The 17,210-nt window shown below is 48.6% G+C and overlaps 1 protein-coding gene across 1 annotated transcript in view; it reads right to left on the bottom strand.

The window, feature by feature from the left end:
- The window catches only part of PPP4R2 (protein phosphatase 4 regulatory subunit 2), a 189,326-nt gene extending 180,724 nt beyond the window's left edge, over positions 1–8,602 (bottom strand). The window contains exon 1 of the mRNA XM_062201272.1: positions 8,526–8,602. The gene's annotated coding sequence lies outside the window, so the exon portion shown is untranslated. The remainder of the gene's footprint in view (positions 1–8,525) is intronic.
- Between the last annotated feature and the right edge of the window lie 8,608 nt (positions 8,603–17,210).

Raw genomic sequence — 17,210 nt, 5'->3', positions numbered from 1 at the left:
CCCTTCTCGGTGCGTGGGCCAGCCTGGGTCATGTGATACCTATGGACCAATCACCACTGTTGGAGAAACGAATGGGTTGATGGGCTTAGTCTGGGATCCACACAGCCTACACAGGAAAAGGGTGGTGGGCTGAGTCCACCCTTTGCAGCAGTAGTCTACTCAGCAAGGAGGGCATGGGGGAGTGGGGAGGGGGCCAGGAGCCAGTCTCCGTGTCGACCACACCGTGCTCCCCTAGGTGGCTTGAGTGGCCTTGGCTAAGTCAAAGAGGGGGCCTTGCCCAGGATACGTCACTGAGTTGGCCTTTCCCATTCTCTCCAAATTACAGGCATTTAAGCCAACCACAGCCAATGCTATGGGAGAACATTCCTTCTGGGGCTTCTGGGAATTAAAACAAAACAAAACATTCTCTTTCCCAGGTAAGCAAGCAAAGGCAACAAGAATGATCTGGGGGCGACACATTGCAGTTACAGACAGCAGCATGAACACAAGTTTGCCTGTTAGCAGAAATGGTTTCACAGGAAAACACCTAGAGATGTGGGTACCCAACAGGTTAGCTCACACACGTACACGTTATGCTCTGGCTGCTGTGAGGGCCCCAGGAATGACACCCCGATAACAACAAGCATGTCTGCTCCCCAGATCCTGATTTTGTTTAAGACTGATTTATTTGAAAGGCAGGAGAGAGAGAGAGAGGTTGATGCTCCATCCGCTGGTTCATTCCCCAAATGGTTACCAACAGCTGGGGCTGAGCCAGGCTGAAGACAGGAATCCAGAGTCTCCCACATGGGTGGCAAGGACCCAAGCTCTTGGGCCACCATCTGAGGCCTCACTGGGCGTATCAGTAGGGAGCTGATCAGAAAGAGAATGGCCAGGCGCTCACACAGGAGGCCAGCAACACAAGCTGCGGCTTAACCCTTGACTTCTGGTATATTTTCTGATAAAAGGAACCAGGGCTCAGTGAAGAAATGGCTGATGCTAAGACGAGCTTGGAGCAGCAGAGACTGCCAGAGCGTAAGAATGTGCTCAGGAAATACAAATGAGGACAAAACCAAAAGCACTTTAAAGGGGCTACATCACAGGAGCACAGAAGCCAACCCAAGGAGCTCCTAGTGGCCAAAACAGCAACATTTTTAGTTGCAAACTAATCCCAGTGCCTTATAACCCCAAGGATAAAATAAATGTCCATGAGCCCACACTGATTTATTTTTTTAAGATTTTTATTTATTTATTTGACAGGTAGAGTTACAGACAGTGAAAGACAGAGACAGAGTAAAAGGTCTTCCCTCCGTTGGTTCACTCCCCAAATGGCAGCTACGGCAGGCGTCGTGCCGATCTGAAGCCAGGAGCCAGGTGCTTCCTCCTGGTCTCCCATGCGGGTGCAGGAGCCCAAGCACTTGGGCCATCCTCCACTATCCTCCCGGGCCACAGCAGAGAGCTGGACTGGAAGAGGAGCAACCGGGACAGAATCCGGAGCCCCAACTGGGACTAGAACCCGGGATGCCGGCGCCACAGGCAGAGGATTAACCTAGTGTGCCATGGTGCCGGCCCCACATTGATTTAATAAGTGATTGAATAGACTACCAAATGGAGGAGAGGAAAGAATTTCAAATGATTCATGTAAATACTCTATCCTGAGGTGGGGAATAAACTCCCTACTCCATAGGTGTACACAGTGACTTCCTTCCAAACAGTACTGTATGGAAAGGGAAAGAAAAGAGAAAACTAACACACACCACACCAGGCAGGCTATCTGGGTTAATGTTCGTAGTCATAGGCCATGCGGATGGTACCCGTACTTGAAACGATATGGTGAAAATGGCATTTTACCTCTATGGCTTTCATCCTAATAACCCATGACCCCAGCGTTATGAAAACTAAGCGTTATCAGAGAAAACTAAGGGAATCTAGCAATTCAGTATTTGTTCATTAAGGGGTTTGGGACAGGGGGTAGGTTTCTACTTGGGATGACTGTATCTTGTATCAGAGTGCCTGGGTTCATGTCTTGGTTCCACTCTCCACTCCAGCTTCCTGGGAGGCAGCAGGTGATGGCTCAAGTACATAGGTTCCTGCCACCCACATGGGAGACTTGGATTGAGTTCCCAGCTCTTGGCTTTGGCCTGGCTCAGCCTCGGCTGTCGTGGACATTTGAAGAGTGAACCAGCAGATGGGAGATCTCTCTGTCTCTCTATCCATTTCTCTCTGTCTTTCAAATAAAGTTTTAGAATGATATTTGTTCGCCATGGCTTAACAGGCTAATCCTCCGCCTTGCGGCGCCGGCACACCTGGTTCTAGTCCCAGTTGGGGCGCCGGATTCTATCCCGGTTGCCTCTCTTCAGGCCAGCTCTCTGCTATGGCCCAGGAAGGCAATGGAGGATGGCCCAGGTCCTTGGGCCCTGCATCCGCATGGGAGACCAGGAGAGGCACCTGGCTCCTGGCTTTGGATCAGCGAGATGCGCCGGCCGCAGCGGCCATTGGAGGGTGAACCAACGGCAAAAAGGAAGACCTTTCTCTCTGTCTCTCTCTCTCTCACTATCCACTCTGCCTGTCAAAAAAAAAAAAAAAAAAAAAAAAGATAATTGTTCACTAATTGTAAAAAGTATATCACATAGGTAGAAATTTCTAATAAGAGAGGGATGTAGGTGCTGAGTATATGAAAACTGTGCTTTCTCAATTTCTCTGTAAATGTAAAACTACTCCAAAAAATAAAATCTCTAGGGGCCAGCCTTGTGGCACAGCAGGTTAAGCTACTGCTTGTGATGTTGGGATCCCACACTCGAGCACCTATTTAGGTCCTAAGCTGCTCTGCTTCCAAGGAAGCTCTCTGCTAATGTGCCTAGGAAGGCAGCAGAAGATGGTCCAAGTGCTTGGATCCCTGCAACCGATGTGGGAGACCCAGAAGAAGCTTCTAGCTCCTGGCTTCCACCTGGCCCAGTGTGGCCATTTGGGGAGAGAACCAGCAGATGGAGGTGCCTTTTCTCTCTCTCTCTCTATATATATATATATGTGTGTGTGTGTGTGTGTGTATCACTTTGCTTTTCAAATAGATACATTTTTCAAAGAGTAAAATCTATTAAAAAGAAAAACTTGGGGTGGACACTGTGGCACAGTGGCTTACAGGGCTACTTGGGATGCCTGCATCCCACACAGGCCTGGTTCAACTTCCAACCACTCTTCATGTAATCCAGTTTCCTGCTAATGTGCCTGGGAGGCTGCAGACCCCAAGATGGTTCAAGTACTTGGGTCCCTGCCACTCACGTGGGAGATCCAGATGGAGTTCCTGGCTTCTTGGCTTCAGTTTGGCCCAGCCCTGGCTGTTGTGGCCACTGGAGGAATAAACCAGCAGATGAAAGATTTGTCTCTTTTGTCTCTTTCTCCTCTGTCACGCTTCCAAAAAATAAAATAATAAAGGAAGGAAGGAAGAAAGCCCTGTTTTTTTTTTTTTTTTTTTTAATGGTGTTACTATGAAAGATCCTCAGGTTTCTCTTAAAGGTTCTGGGGCTCTTTTGCATATCATTAAATAATATATAATTAATGATGTAAGTGGTGCTGACACACGTGCGTGCTACAATCGTTTCTGAGTTCTCCCAACACAAATTTATCAAGCACCTACTATGAGATCGCGGGTGCTGTGGGTGCCAACGATACAGGGATTGATAAGACACGAAGGGTACACAAGGGGGAAGGTCAAATAAACCCCAATGTTCATATACTGGCAAGCATAAGCCACACCGCAGTGGGGGCAGGGAGGACAGTCTACTTCGAGCAGCCAGGAAGACTGTCCTGTGGAGGACCCATCTGAGCACCGTGCTGGAAGGAGTGGGGGAGCCAGCATAGGACAATGGGAGCTAAGAACATTCCAGCACGAGCACCAAGCCGAGCAGCGCTGCCGTGGTAATGAGCCCATTGTGGCCGAAGCAGAGTAAATGGACGGGGAGCAGTAGGAGATGAGGTCGGAGAGCTGAAAGGGGTTGAGATCCAGTGAAGGTTAAAGGCCATGACTGACAAATGCCATGCTGGGAGAGTTATGGGAAATCAGTCTATCCTTGGAAGGCTTTCGCCAGCCAACTGACCTGGTCTGGTCTAGCGATCCCTGCAGCTTTGTAGAAAATGGACTGTAGGGGGCGCTAGAGTGCAATCACATCTGCTTAGCCAGGAGGCTACTGCTGTGGTCCCAGTACCAAATGCTGATGAGGAACTCGGTAGCGGTAGAAATGGTGGGACTAGCCTACATTTTGAGACAGAACCAAAAAGGCTCACTGACTGGGACGGCGTGGAGGGAGACAGAGCGGGAATCATCACCCAATCGACAAAAACCAATTGTGAATAGAATTAAGGCTCATGTTAAGCTGGCACCTAAGTCACTGGCACCCCATGTGGGTGCCAGTTCGAGTCCCAGATGCTCCACTTCCAACCCAGCTCCCTGCCAATATGTGCCTGGGAAAGCAGCAGAAGATGGCCCAAGTGCTTGGGCCCCTGCATCCATGTGGGAGACCCAGAGGAAGATCCTGGCTTCTAGTTTCAGCCTGGACCAGTCCCAGCTGTTGTGGCCACTTGGGGAGTGAACAATGGGATGGAAGATCTCTCTCTCTCTCAAAACAAAAACAAAAACTGAACACTGAGTGCCTGGCAGGCTACATGCACCATCCACATTTGCTGACTGTTAGATAAAACGATAGAGGAACACCCTAAGGCCTGCAGGCAGCCCAAGCGCCCCTTAGAAACCATGCGAGTATGTGAAGACAGCCGCATCCAAGCCAACATGGAAGACCAAGAACAAAGTCCAGAAGAGGGCTGGGGCTGAATAATAGGCCAGAGCCGCAGGATGGAAGCCACTCGGAAAGGAACAGAGATCTTGCACGAGAGCGCACAGAAGGCCGTGCGACAGTCGCTGTTGGGTCTCTGCCGCTACACTTGATGGCCTCACCACAGGCCCCTCCAGGGTCAGGGCTGGACGCGTGTCTGAGAACGCTTTTGGATTGATCGGCTCATTTTTCAGAGAAGGAAAATACGGCGAAACGGCTTGGGATGAGAAGCCAGCTTGTTGGGCTCCCTGTGCCAAAACCTTTTGTAACTGCGCTGCTTAGCAGTTGCATCGACCTCCTCCAAGAGGAGTTTTCAGAAGCGTGGTGGAGAGAGTCTTCCAAAGCCTAAATGCTACTCCCAAGTCAAATTCTCGTTTCAGAATTCAGTTCCGTGAAAACAAACATCGGCTCTTGATAAACTCCCTGCATATCGTTCTGTAACCGTGAGGCAGCCCGTCACGGTTCCCTTTTTGACATGGTTGCCAGGAAGCTTAGGGCTAAATTAACATGTAATCCTCCTAATAACAGTGGCCTTGGTTTTTGACAAACAGGATTTATTTCCCCTTCCTCTCTCTGACTTTTCATTTTTTTTATAACAACATCAATGGCTTTATTGTATATGTGTCTTTTACTATACAAGGTCTCAAGTTCATTTTTCTTTTTTTTTTTTGGAAGACAGCCAGGTATAAGTCACCAATAAACCAAAATAGAAGACTGCATTTCTCCTGTGCCCAGGGGCTGCTGCTTCCAGGGCAGTGTCTGTTTGTAGGTCCCATCCTTGACCGAAAAGCTCAGATCTTACCTCCTGCCCTTATATATACAGAGAAGGAAACCGCCACTGGCCAGATTGCATACAAATGACTAGTTATAAAATTGCAGGGTCTAACCAGGCAAGGCCTTGGAATCTTGATGGAAATGAAAACAAGATGTGGATCGAGGAGTGCTGGGGCAGAACCTCCCAGCAGTACCCCAGCGCACGCAAGGCAGTCCCGTCTTTGCCCGGCTGGCAGGTGGCGGGCAGTGTCCCATCCAGCCAGCTCCAAGCTTTCTGCTAACTACACCCACGAGCCTGGCCCTCGCCAGGCCCCGGCAATGACATCACGCGGCCTTCATCCCTTCTGGATGCCAGCCACGGAAAGAGATTAAAGCACTCGTTTTCTGAAAACATGAGGCTTTCTCTTCCCTCCTTAAATGAAATTCCTCCTAAACCACAAAAATGTAGCCCAGGCAGGATGCAGAGAGCTCTAAGGGAGTCCACGCAGAGACACCCCCCCAACCTCATGCTCCCTTCTCCATCAGAATCTCCTACGTTTCTGGCGAGGTAGCAAAAGGAACAACGAACAAGTCCCGGAAAACGTCAAGTGTTTATGCCTTGGAGCTCAGGATGTCCTGCGGCTTTTTGTTATTGTTGTTTTTCACTCTTTCTTAAATGTTGTTCTTTATTCCTGCGGCGTTGGCCATGATGTCTACGATCATCTAAGAGATATGTTCACAAGAAAAATGGCTTCAGAAGGACCGTGGCTCACGGAAACAGCTGTTCCCCCTGAAACATCCATTTGGATTCTGTTCATGATCTCCGCCTAGTCAGAGCCAATTTGTTCAGATAGCGACCAGAAGACGCCGCCCCATGTTCCCAACACCTTGAAGAATGACACAGTTCCAAAAATCTATGGTGTTTCTTAAAAAAGAAAAAAAGTCTCAGTTACACCATGAAAGGCAGGCACGACTAACCTATTACATCAGCCTAGCAGGTAAGAGCCCACCCAGACTACCTCGATCTGTGAACCCTGGGCAAATGGCTTAAGCCTTGGAAAATAGCCCCCTCTTCAGTACCACAGGGATGGCATCGGTGCTGACGTCACAGAGCAGGTTCTCATTCCATGGAATGTAGGAGACACAACAGGGGGGTGGGATGAGGCACAAGCTACTGACCCCACTCTGATTCTGTGACAGCTAGGGGCCAGGCCTGAGATCTACATCTCTTAACAAGTTCCCAGATGATGCTGGTACTGTTGGAAGCCCAGACTTTCTAAGCATGAGGAGGTGGGTAACAGTCACGTATGGAAAGTGAGTGTTAGCCACAACCAGTTTATGCACTGCTGTTAGCAGCGTCCCTGGCAAGTGTTTCTTAGCTGTATGAAAGAGGTATTGGGGGCCAGCACTGTGGCTCAGCGAGTTAATGTCCCAGCCTACAATGCCAGCATCCTATATGGGTGCTGGTTCAAGCCCTGGCTGCTCCACTTCCCATCTAGGTCCCTGCTACTGCGCTTGGGAAAGCAGTGGAAGATGGCCCAAGTGCTTGGACCCCTGCATCCATGTGGGAGACCTGGAAGAAGCTCCTGGCTCAGTCCTGGCTGTTGCGGCCATTTGGGGAGTGAACCAGTGGATGGAAGATTCTCTCTGTCCTCTCTCTCTCTCTCTCTCTCTCTCTAGCTCTGCCTTTCAAATAAATACATCTTTTTACAAAAGAAAAAAAAAAAGGTGTCTGTATTCATGACTGCAAGTAGTCTCATCAGACTTAGCAATCACGTTAACCTGGGGTAAGCCCTAACACCGTGTGACCTCATCGGTAGGAAGGACACTTGCAATACATTCCCAGTTTTCCTTTAAAGTGTACACCTTCAGAAGGGGCTGTGTCCACAGTCACAAGCGGCTCCCCAGCTCACAGAGTCCCCTCCTAGAACCTGTCAGCGCCCATCTGTACAGTCACTCTGAGACAGAGGAGAAACAAAAGCTGACACAGCGACTTCTTGAGGTTTCGTGTCTTTTCTCTTAGTTACAGCCCCAGTGCCAAGCGCACTTAGTCATTATGGTCAAAAAAGAATTCCTCAGCTCGTTTCAAGTAATTAAAGGAGCCCCGGCAGAGGCAGTCAGAAGGAGGGCTCCGAAAGAGCAGAGGGGAACAAGGGCGGGTTAAAAGGCTCTCTCCCTCACAAAGCCCCACCCCCACCCCCCCACCCCTCCGACGCAAATCCCTAACCCGCGGGCGGGCGTTCCAGCAACCCCCGGGGGCTGAAGGTACAACCCCCGAGCCAGCGAGCAAGGCTCTGCTCTGCGTAGGCAGAGAGGGCACCACACAGAATGCCGAAGGTCAACAAGTTCTCCTGTAGGACCCTGGGCCCAGACTCCAGCCTGCCACAGCGCAAGGCACAGGAAACCCGCGCAGCGCCCTGCCCGTGCCACGCATCACTCCACGCACGGAGAAGCCTCCTAGGGGCCATCAACCTTCGTTCAGCACGCGGGCCTCGAGGTTCACCTCGAGGCAGCATCGCACTTTTCCAACTCCATCAGAGCTAAGTTTTCTTAGCAAAAAAAAAACAAAAAACAAAAAACAAAAAAAAAACCCAACCTCTGCGGGGCAACAGGAGACTTGGCTACAGCATTCTCGCTTCGGGATGGCTTTTGAGAACTTAAACAAAGGGTGCATGTTGGCAATAGTGCAAAAAGAAAGACTCCCGGCCTTGACACTCTTCAAACATCCGTAACGCACAACCCCCGACCCTGACATTTCTCCCACAGCGTGCGGGTCTTCGGTGCTTCGCACGCGGGGGGACTCCACGACGGTGGTCTTCCTTTCTAGTGGGGGAAGACATAGACGTTGGCGACCCAAAGCGGGGAGCCTTGGGGTGCGCCGCCCCGCGCAAAGCCTGCCCGGGGCTTGGCACCGGGGGAGGGCGCGAGCCCCGGGTCCTCAGGAGGGAATCTGGGGCTGCCACGACTCACCTCACCAACTTCTCCAGGTTCGCCGCGCCCCGGCGGCCAGCTCGGGGGCGCGGGCGCGGGGGTCGGCGCCTCGGAGCGCCCGGCGGGCCGGCCCCCGGGAGGGCGCCCGGCTCTGGCAGGCGCGCGGGGCCCGGCGCGGGGCGGCGCTGCGGGGCGGACGCGGGGCGCGCGGGCGGCGCGGGGGGCTCCGCGCGGCCGGCGCGCAGGGGCAGCAGGGCGAGCAGCAGCGCGGCCAGCGCGAGCAGGAGCAGCGCCGCCGCCTTGCTGCGGAGCCTCATGGTGCGGGGCGGCGGCGGCGGCCCCCGGGCGGCGCGGCCCCTGTGCGCATCGCGGCGAGGCCGGCGGCAGGACGAGCGCAGCGGCCGCCTCCTCCGCCCGCCCGCGGGGGACTGGGGTCGTGGCGGGCGGCGGGCGGCGGCGGCGGAGGAGGCGGGGAAGGGAGGCGCGCGGGGAGGGGTGGAGGCGCGAGCGGGGCTCCGGGAGGAGCGGCCCTCGCCTACCGTACTGTGTGGAGTAGCGGCCCGCACGCCCACCCGCCCGCGTGCGGAGAGGCGCTGGGGCTTCAGTTCCGGTAAGTCCGATTCAGATCCACTTCGTCCATTCACTGCCTTATTCCCCCTCTCATTCATTTCCCCTTCCGCCATGCCATCCGCTCTCCGTCTGATTCAGTCATGCCGGGATTTACTCCTTAGTTCAGTTATTCCATGAGTCTTCCCCACCGTGTGTTTTATCCATCACTCCATGCGCTCCAGAGCCTATCCACTCGGGCGGGGACGCCTGTGTCCTGTTTGAGCCCAGTAAGCATCTGTGAATAAAATCACTCCGGATACAGGTAGTGTTGAGACAGTAGAGAATGAATTCCACAGTCTGGATATGAGATCTGGCCCCGCCACTCACGGGCATGGTGATCCTGAGCAAAGCTGCACAAACTTTCTTAGGGGTAATTTGCCTACATGCAAAGCGGGAGTGAGATACTGTCCACCGCAGGGCCATTGTGGGGGCATTAAATTAAATCACACGTCCAAAGAAAGAAACTCACAGTAGGTGCCCAACGGAAAGTTGAACACGTTTATTACAATAACACATAACACGTAAAATGCAAGCCTTCAAGCTTTATTTGCCTCCTGGCATAGATTCGCGGTGGAGTGATAAATGCATAACCCAGTGTAAGAAAGGATTTGTTGGAGACTTTGGATGGTGCCAGTCCCCAAGTAAAGGTCAGAATTTACCAGCTGTTTTCCCCCGTGTCCCACTCACAAATCTGAAACGTCAGGGCACCCTCTTTTCTCGGTGAGCTCACAGCCCGTTGAGCTCTATGAACTGTTTTTCTCAGCACACCCACAGGACAATGCCCCTGATTTCTGCAAGACTCCCTGTTGACTTGTAAATCATCTACAATCCAATCACATTCCAAACTGTCCTCATATTAGCCTTTTAGAACGCATTGTATTTAAAGATCTAGGGATAAGCCTGTTTAGTAACCTAGAACCTCCTGCCAAACAGCTGTCAGGGGAATGGCAAGCTGCAAGTTCAAAGCCAGCAACCACAGACAATCCATTGGTTTTCAGTTGGTGGGGGGTGAGAGGCCTCTGGAATGCTGGGAAAGGTGTGATGGGTTGTCACATGACCAGCAGGTTCTACAGGCATTTGGCTAAGCATCCTGCAGTTCTCAAGGCATCCCAGCACCTTGTCCTGGGCAGAGTGTCAATGTAGCACCCTTGTTGAGAAACACCGGGCCGGCTAAGACCTGGTACTTAGGCCTTTCAGATTTAGAAATAACCGTTATTATGTTAGCATATGGCCCATGGAAGGAGGAGTCCCCAGATTCTGTCTTGCTTCCACTCCACTTCCTTAAGAAGAACATAATGGAGGCCAATGCTGTGGCGCAGTGGGTAAAGCCACCGCCTGCCGTGCTGGCATTCCACATGGGTGCCAGTTCGAGTCTGGGCTGCTCCACTTCCCATCCAGCTCCCTGCTAATGTGCCTGGGAAAGCAGTGGAAGATGGCCCAAGTCCTTGGGCCCCTGCACCCACATGGGAGACCCAGAAGAAGCTCTGGCTCTTAACTTCAGATCAGCACAGCTCCGGCCATTGCATTTGGCGAATGAATCAGCAGACAAAGACCTATCTTTCTCTGCTTCTACCTCTGCCTCTCTGTAACTGTGCCTTTTGATATTCAAATAAATGAATCTTTTAAAAAAAACATAAAAATTCAATCATCTAATCTTCTATCTTAGGAGATAAGAAAAAGTAGATCTAATTTAATCCTAAGTAAGCAGAAGAAAAGAAATAATAAAAACAGTAGAAATCGTAGAGAAAATTAACAAAATTACGTAAGTTGGTTCTTTGAAAGTAAAGCAAAATAAACTTCTAGCCAGAACTAAGAAGAAAAAAAGCCCTAAGAATTAAGAAAAAAAGAGAAAAGGAAAAAATTTTAATATCATAAATGAAATAAAGGATATCACTACAGATACCATGGGCATTAAAAAGGTAATAAAGCAATACCATGAACAACTCTAGGACCACACGTTGGATAACCTAGATGAAATGAACCAATTTCTTGAAAATTACATGCCAAAATGCAGACAAGAAGAAATAAATCATCTGAATAGGTAGGTCTGTATCTATTGGAGAATTTCAATTTGTAGTTCACAACTTTTGGGAGTGGGTATTTAGCTTAATTGTAAAGACACCCATCTCCCATATCTGAGTACCTGGGTCTGAGTTCCAACTCTGGCTCCCACTCCAGCTTCCTGTTAATTCAGACCATACGAGGCAGAAGTGGTGGTTCTAGTGATTGGCTTTCTGGCACCCAAGTGGGAGACTGGGTTGCATTTCAGGCTTCTAGCTTCAGCCCTGGGTCAATCCTGGCTGTTGTGGACATTCGAAGAGTGGGTCAGTGAATCTGAATGATCTCTCTCTTTCTCTCTATCTTCCTGCCTCTCAAATAAATAATTTTTTTTTAAATTAGTAAACATCAGGCCCTGATGGATTTACTGGTGAAATCTACCAAATATATAAGGAAGCATTTGTACCAATATACCACATAATCTCCTCCAAAAGGTGAAATGCTAACTCATTTTATGAGATCAGCACTATCCTAATACCAAAAACCAGACAAGGATATTACAAGGAAAGAAAAATACAAAACAATATATCTCATCAACAGGATGCAAAAATCCTAAACAAAATTTGAGAACTCAAGTCAAAAAATGTATAAGAAGGATTATACACCACAATCAGCTCAGATTTATTCCAAATATGTAAAGATGGTTCAACATTTGAAAATCAGTTCATGCAATCCATTACATAAGCAGTCTAAGGAAAAACATTCATATGATAATATCAGTGGGTACAGAAAAGGCTTTTGAGAAAATCCAACACCCTATCCACAATAAAACCTCTCATCAAACTTAGAGGGAACTTTCTCAACTTGATAAATAACATCTATAATAAATCTGTAGCTAACACCATACTTAATTATGAGAAATAAGAAAAGAACATTCCCTGTCAAGATTAGAAACAAGACATTGGTATCTCTGCTCAACATTCCTTTTCAACATCCAACTTGACTTTTTTTCTGTTTGAGAGGTAGAGTTACAGAAAGAGAGAGGGAGCAACAGAGAAAGTTTTTGTATCCTCTGGTTCACTCCCCAAATGGCCTCAATAGCCAGAGCTGGGATGATTGGAAGCCAGGCACCAGGAGCTTCTTCCAGGTCTCCCATGTGGGGATCAAAACTTGGGCCATCCTCTACTGCTTTCCCAGGCCCTAGCAGAAGGCTGGATTGGAAGAGGAGCAGCTGGGACATGAACTGGCACCCATATACGGTGCCAGCGCCACAGGTGAAGGCTCAGCCCACTACACCACAGCACTGGCCCCCAAGCTTGAATTTCTAGCTAATGCAATAAAAGAAGAAAAGTGTTAAGTTTACATGTAGAGAAAGAAAAAATAAAACTCTGTTTGTTCACAGATAACATGACTGTCTATGTGGAAAATCCAAAAGAACACATACCCACACACACAGTTTGAAGTTAACAGCACTTGTATCGCTCTTGCAGGGAACAAGTATTTACAAAAGTAAATAAGCTTTTCTATTTCCAACAAACAAGAAATGGAATTTGAAGTTAAAAACATGATACCATTTACCTTAGCACCTCCCAACAAGGAATACTTAGGTTTAAACCAAACAAACTATGTAGAAGACCTACATGAGGAAAATTACAAAACTCTGATGAAAGATATTAATGGAGAACTAAGTAAGAGGAGAGATACTCCATGTTCATGGATAGGATGACTCAATGTTGTCCAGATGTCAGTTCTTCCCAACTTGATCTATAGAATGCACAATCTCCATCAAAACCCCAGCAAGTTAGAACTATAACACTGGAGAAAATCTAGGTGACCTTGGGTATGGTGGTGACTTTTTAAATATAACAGCAAAGGTATGATCCATGGGAAAATTAATTGATAGACTAGACCTCATCAAAATTAAAACCATCTGCTCTGTGAAAGACAATATCAAGAGAATGAGACTATGAACCACAGACCGGGGGAAAATATTTATAAAAGATAAATTTGATACAAAAAATTCTTAAAACTCAATGAAAAGAAAGTGAACAGCTGAATTAAAAAATGAGCCAATGGTCTGAATAGACACCTCACCAAGGAAGACATACAGTTGACAAACATATAAAAAGATATTCAATATCATATCATTAAAGCCACAATGGGACACCACTACAGATCCATTAGAAAGTCTAAAATCCACAATGCTGACAACACCAAGCACTTGTGATGATGTAGGACTACAGGAGCTATCACATGCTGCTGGTGACACTGCAAAAGGGTGCTGCCACTTGGAAAATGGCTTGGCAGTGTCTTAGAAAGGCAAATGTAAGCGATGACTTTCAATTTGGCGATTGGCATTTCACTGTGGATTGAATTTGCGTTTCACTGATGACTAATGGAATTAAGAAGCAGTTCATGTATTATTAGATGTCTTACTGTCTGATGTGTTTGTTCAAGTTTTTTGTCCATCATTCTGTTGAGTTGCTTTTATTGGTTTGTGGGATTATCCAGATTATGTGTAAAGCGCTCCTATCAATTAGATTTTTTAATTCTATTTTTAAATTCTTTGATCCACTTGGAGTTTATCCTGGGGGTAGAATGAACTCAACCTTACTGCTTTCAAGATGGTTCTTAGGCCATCTCAGCATCAATACTGCACCGGCCATTTCTCTACATTAATTTGAGAGGCCATTTTAGACAAGTAATGCATCCCGTGTGTAATTTGGAAGATTTCTTGGCTTGCTAGTCCATTCTCTTTGTCTTTATCCCATGTGTAAGTGTCATTGTGTTTCCTTGGCATTTACAACGTGTGTAAATGTTTGGTAGGGGATAGGAGTTTGGTGCAGTGGTTAAGACCTGCCTGGGATGCCTGTATCCCATGTGGGAGTGCCTGGTTCCAGTTCTGCATCTACTTCCAGTTCAGCTTCCTGGTTATGTGCACCCTCTGAGAGGCCACTACTAATTAGGCCCCTGTCACCCACGTTGGAGACTTGAATTGAGCTCTCGGGCTCCTAACTTTTACCTGGCCCAGCCCTGGCTATTGTGGGTATTTGGAGGACCGAAACAGCAGCTGAAAGAGCTCTTTCTTTTTCTTTCTTTTTTTACTCCTCTCTGCCTTTCAAATAAAATTAAAATAAATAAATAATACATTTTCTTAAATGTAAAAAATCTACTAGGAGGAGTCCCACAGAGCTTTCCAGAGACTGTTTTAACTTATTTTTCCATATGAACTCAGAACTTTGTCTCATTCCAAAACTTAAAAAAACAAAACTGTAGTGGTATGGAAGCAAGTTTCTAAATCAACTGATGAAGAGTTAACGTTTTCATGATGTGGAGTTTTTCCTATCCAATATGATTACATGTCTCTTGTTTGTTCAAATTTCATTTGGTGTCCTTCTACGGTGCATAAACTTCTTTTGATATGCTTGACTGAGCTGGTGGGAAAGCAAGGAAAATCTCTAGGGCCAAAAAAACTCTAAGAAAGTCAGAAACCAGAGTAGCCTATTTGGTTATTCAGCAGTGAGACCACATTTTTCTTTGGAAAGGAAAGAGCCTAGAGCTTCCGCAAGGTGTCAAGTTAGGGTTGGGATGCTTACCTTAAATGGAGGACCTCTAAAGAGTGGCACTTGGGGAATCTAGAAAACAGCCCACCTTCAGAAGGGGGGGGGGGAGGGCAGGTCATCCGTGGTCCTTAGAGGAGGGAGAAGGATGTGAGAATTCCTGATAAATCCACCCTCACAGGGGTGTATCCCTCATGCGGGAAAAAGCCAAGCAGAATCTTAGGTTAAAACAGCCCCATGTTAGTGGTGCCTCCAATTTCTTTTTTTTTTTTTTTAAGGTTTATTTTTATTTATTTGAAAGTCAGAGTTACACAGAGAGAGGAGAGGCATAGAGAGAGAGAGAGGTCTTCCATCTGATGGTTTACTCCCAGATGTCCGCCATGGCTGGAGCTGTGCTAATCCGAAGCCAGGAGCTTCTTCTGAGTCTCCCACGCAGGTGCAGGGGCCCAGGGACTTGGGCCATCTTCTACTGCTTTCCCAGGCCATAGCAGGGAGCTGGACAGGAAGAGGAGCAGCCGGAACTAGAACCGGCTCCCATGTTGGATGCCGGTGCTTCAGGCCAGGGCGTTAACCCACTGCGCAAAAATAAAGTTTCACTCAGCCAAACATATTTTTAAAATTTTTATCTGAGAGGCAGAGAAACAGAGAGTGAGCTCTCATCCTCTGCAGCTGGGACTGGACTGGGGCTGAGCCCACAGCTGGGCACCCAATCCAGGTGTCCCACGTGGGTGGCAGAAACTCAGTTCCTGAGCCATCACTGCCGCCTTCCACAGGCTGCATTAGCAGGAAGCTGGAGTCGGGAGCCACAGCTGGGACGCAAACCCGTGTATTCTGGCCAGAAGCCCATCCCCTCGGCCTTCTTTGACCACTGTGTCTGCAGTAGCTACGGGATCTCTTACTGCATCGCTTCTGTGCATGGCAAAGCAACACCAGTGCTGTTTCAGTGTCAAAGTGCAGCGCCTGCAATACAGGAGGGACTCAGCCCTGGAATTTCACTCCCAGGTGTACTGCATTGAAAAGTGCCTCCTTGAGGAGTTGGTGCTGTGGCATAGTAGGTTAAAGCCTTTGCCTGCAGTGCTGACACCCCATATGGGCACCGGTTTGAATCCTGGCTGCTCCTCTTCTGATCCAGCTCTGTATGGGAGACAGGGATTCTTGGCTTTGGATCAGCTCAGCTGGAGCTGTTGCGGCCATTTGGGGAGTGAACCAGCAGTTAAGACCTCTCCCTTTGTCTATCCATCTCTCTGTCTGTAACTCTACCTCTGAAATAAATAAATAAAATCTTAAAAAACAAACAAACAAACAAAAAACAGTGTCTCCTTGAAATTCATGTCTACTGAGAACCTCAGAGTCTGACCTTACTTGGAATGGAGAGTTCGCAGATGTAACTAATTAGATGTAATTAGCTGAGAATCTCAAGATGAATTCATCCGGGATTTGGCACAAATGCTGATCCAATGCACGGAGAGTCACATAGGTGGAAGAAGGTCCCCTAAGGGTGGAGGCAAACGTGAGTTCTGAAGCCAGCAGCTGAAGAGAGCAGGAGCCACCAGGAGCTGGGAGAGCCGGGAGGGGCTCTCCCCTGGAGCCTGCTGGGACTCAGGGCGCTGTTGGCATGATGAGCTTGCACTTTTGGCCTCCAGAGCTCTGAGAAAATCATTTCCAGTTGTCAAAGCCACCCAGTTTGTAGTAATTCGTTATGGCAGCTGAGGAAACAGACACCAGGTTTCAAGGAATGCATGCAGATAAAATGCCAAGGCACTTGGTTTCATAATCCAAGCCATAAAACACCCATGAGGAAACAAGCCGTGTAAACAGCAACCAGCATGAACAACAAGTGACAGAGAGCAACACACAGGCAGCACAGGTAGCGGAGGGGCCCCCATGGGATAGAAAGTAAGTGTTCTCTGTAGTCCTGAAGAAAGACAGGTTGGGGCTGGCACTCTGGTGTAGTGGGCTAATCCTCTGCCTGCAGTGCCGGCATCCCACATGGGCACCGGTTCGAGTCCCGGCTGCTCCACTTCCGATCCAGCTCTCTGCTAGGAAAGCAGTGGAAGATGACTCAAGTGCTTGGGCCCCTGCACCAGCATGGGAGACCTGGAAGAAACTCCTGGCTCCTGGCTTCAGATCATCCTAGCCCTCGCTGTTGCAGCCATTTGGGGATTGAACCAGCAAATGGAAGACCTCTCTCTCTCTCTGTAGCTCTACCTCTCAAACAAATAAATAAAAATCTATAAAAAATGAAAGAAGTTATGGAAACTATGGTTATTTGATGCAAAGAGCTATCAAAAGGGCTGGAGGGGCGGGGCATTTGGTGTTTGGCCTGGTGGTGAAGACACGTCCCACACCCCGCATTGGAGTTCCTGGGTTTGAGTCCTGGTCTGCTCATGAGACCAGTCTCACTAATGTACACCTTGGGAGGCAGCAGGTCCCTGCCACCCACATGAGAGACAGGTGCTGTGTTACTGCTCCTAGCTTCAGCTTGGCCCAGTCCTGGCTGTTGCAGGCGTTTGGGGAGTGAACCAGCAGTTGGAAGCTCTCCCTCTGTTTGTCTTTC

Source organism: Lepus europaeus, chromosome 9 (genome assembly GCF_033115175.1).
Source record: "Lepus europaeus isolate LE1 chromosome 9, mLepTim1.pri, whole genome shotgun sequence".
Classification (NCBI taxonomy): domain Eukaryota; kingdom Metazoa; phylum Chordata; class Mammalia; order Lagomorpha; family Leporidae; genus Lepus; species Lepus europaeus.
Note: the sequence above shows the minus strand (reverse complement) of the source record. Positions and strands in the feature narration are given on the sequence as shown.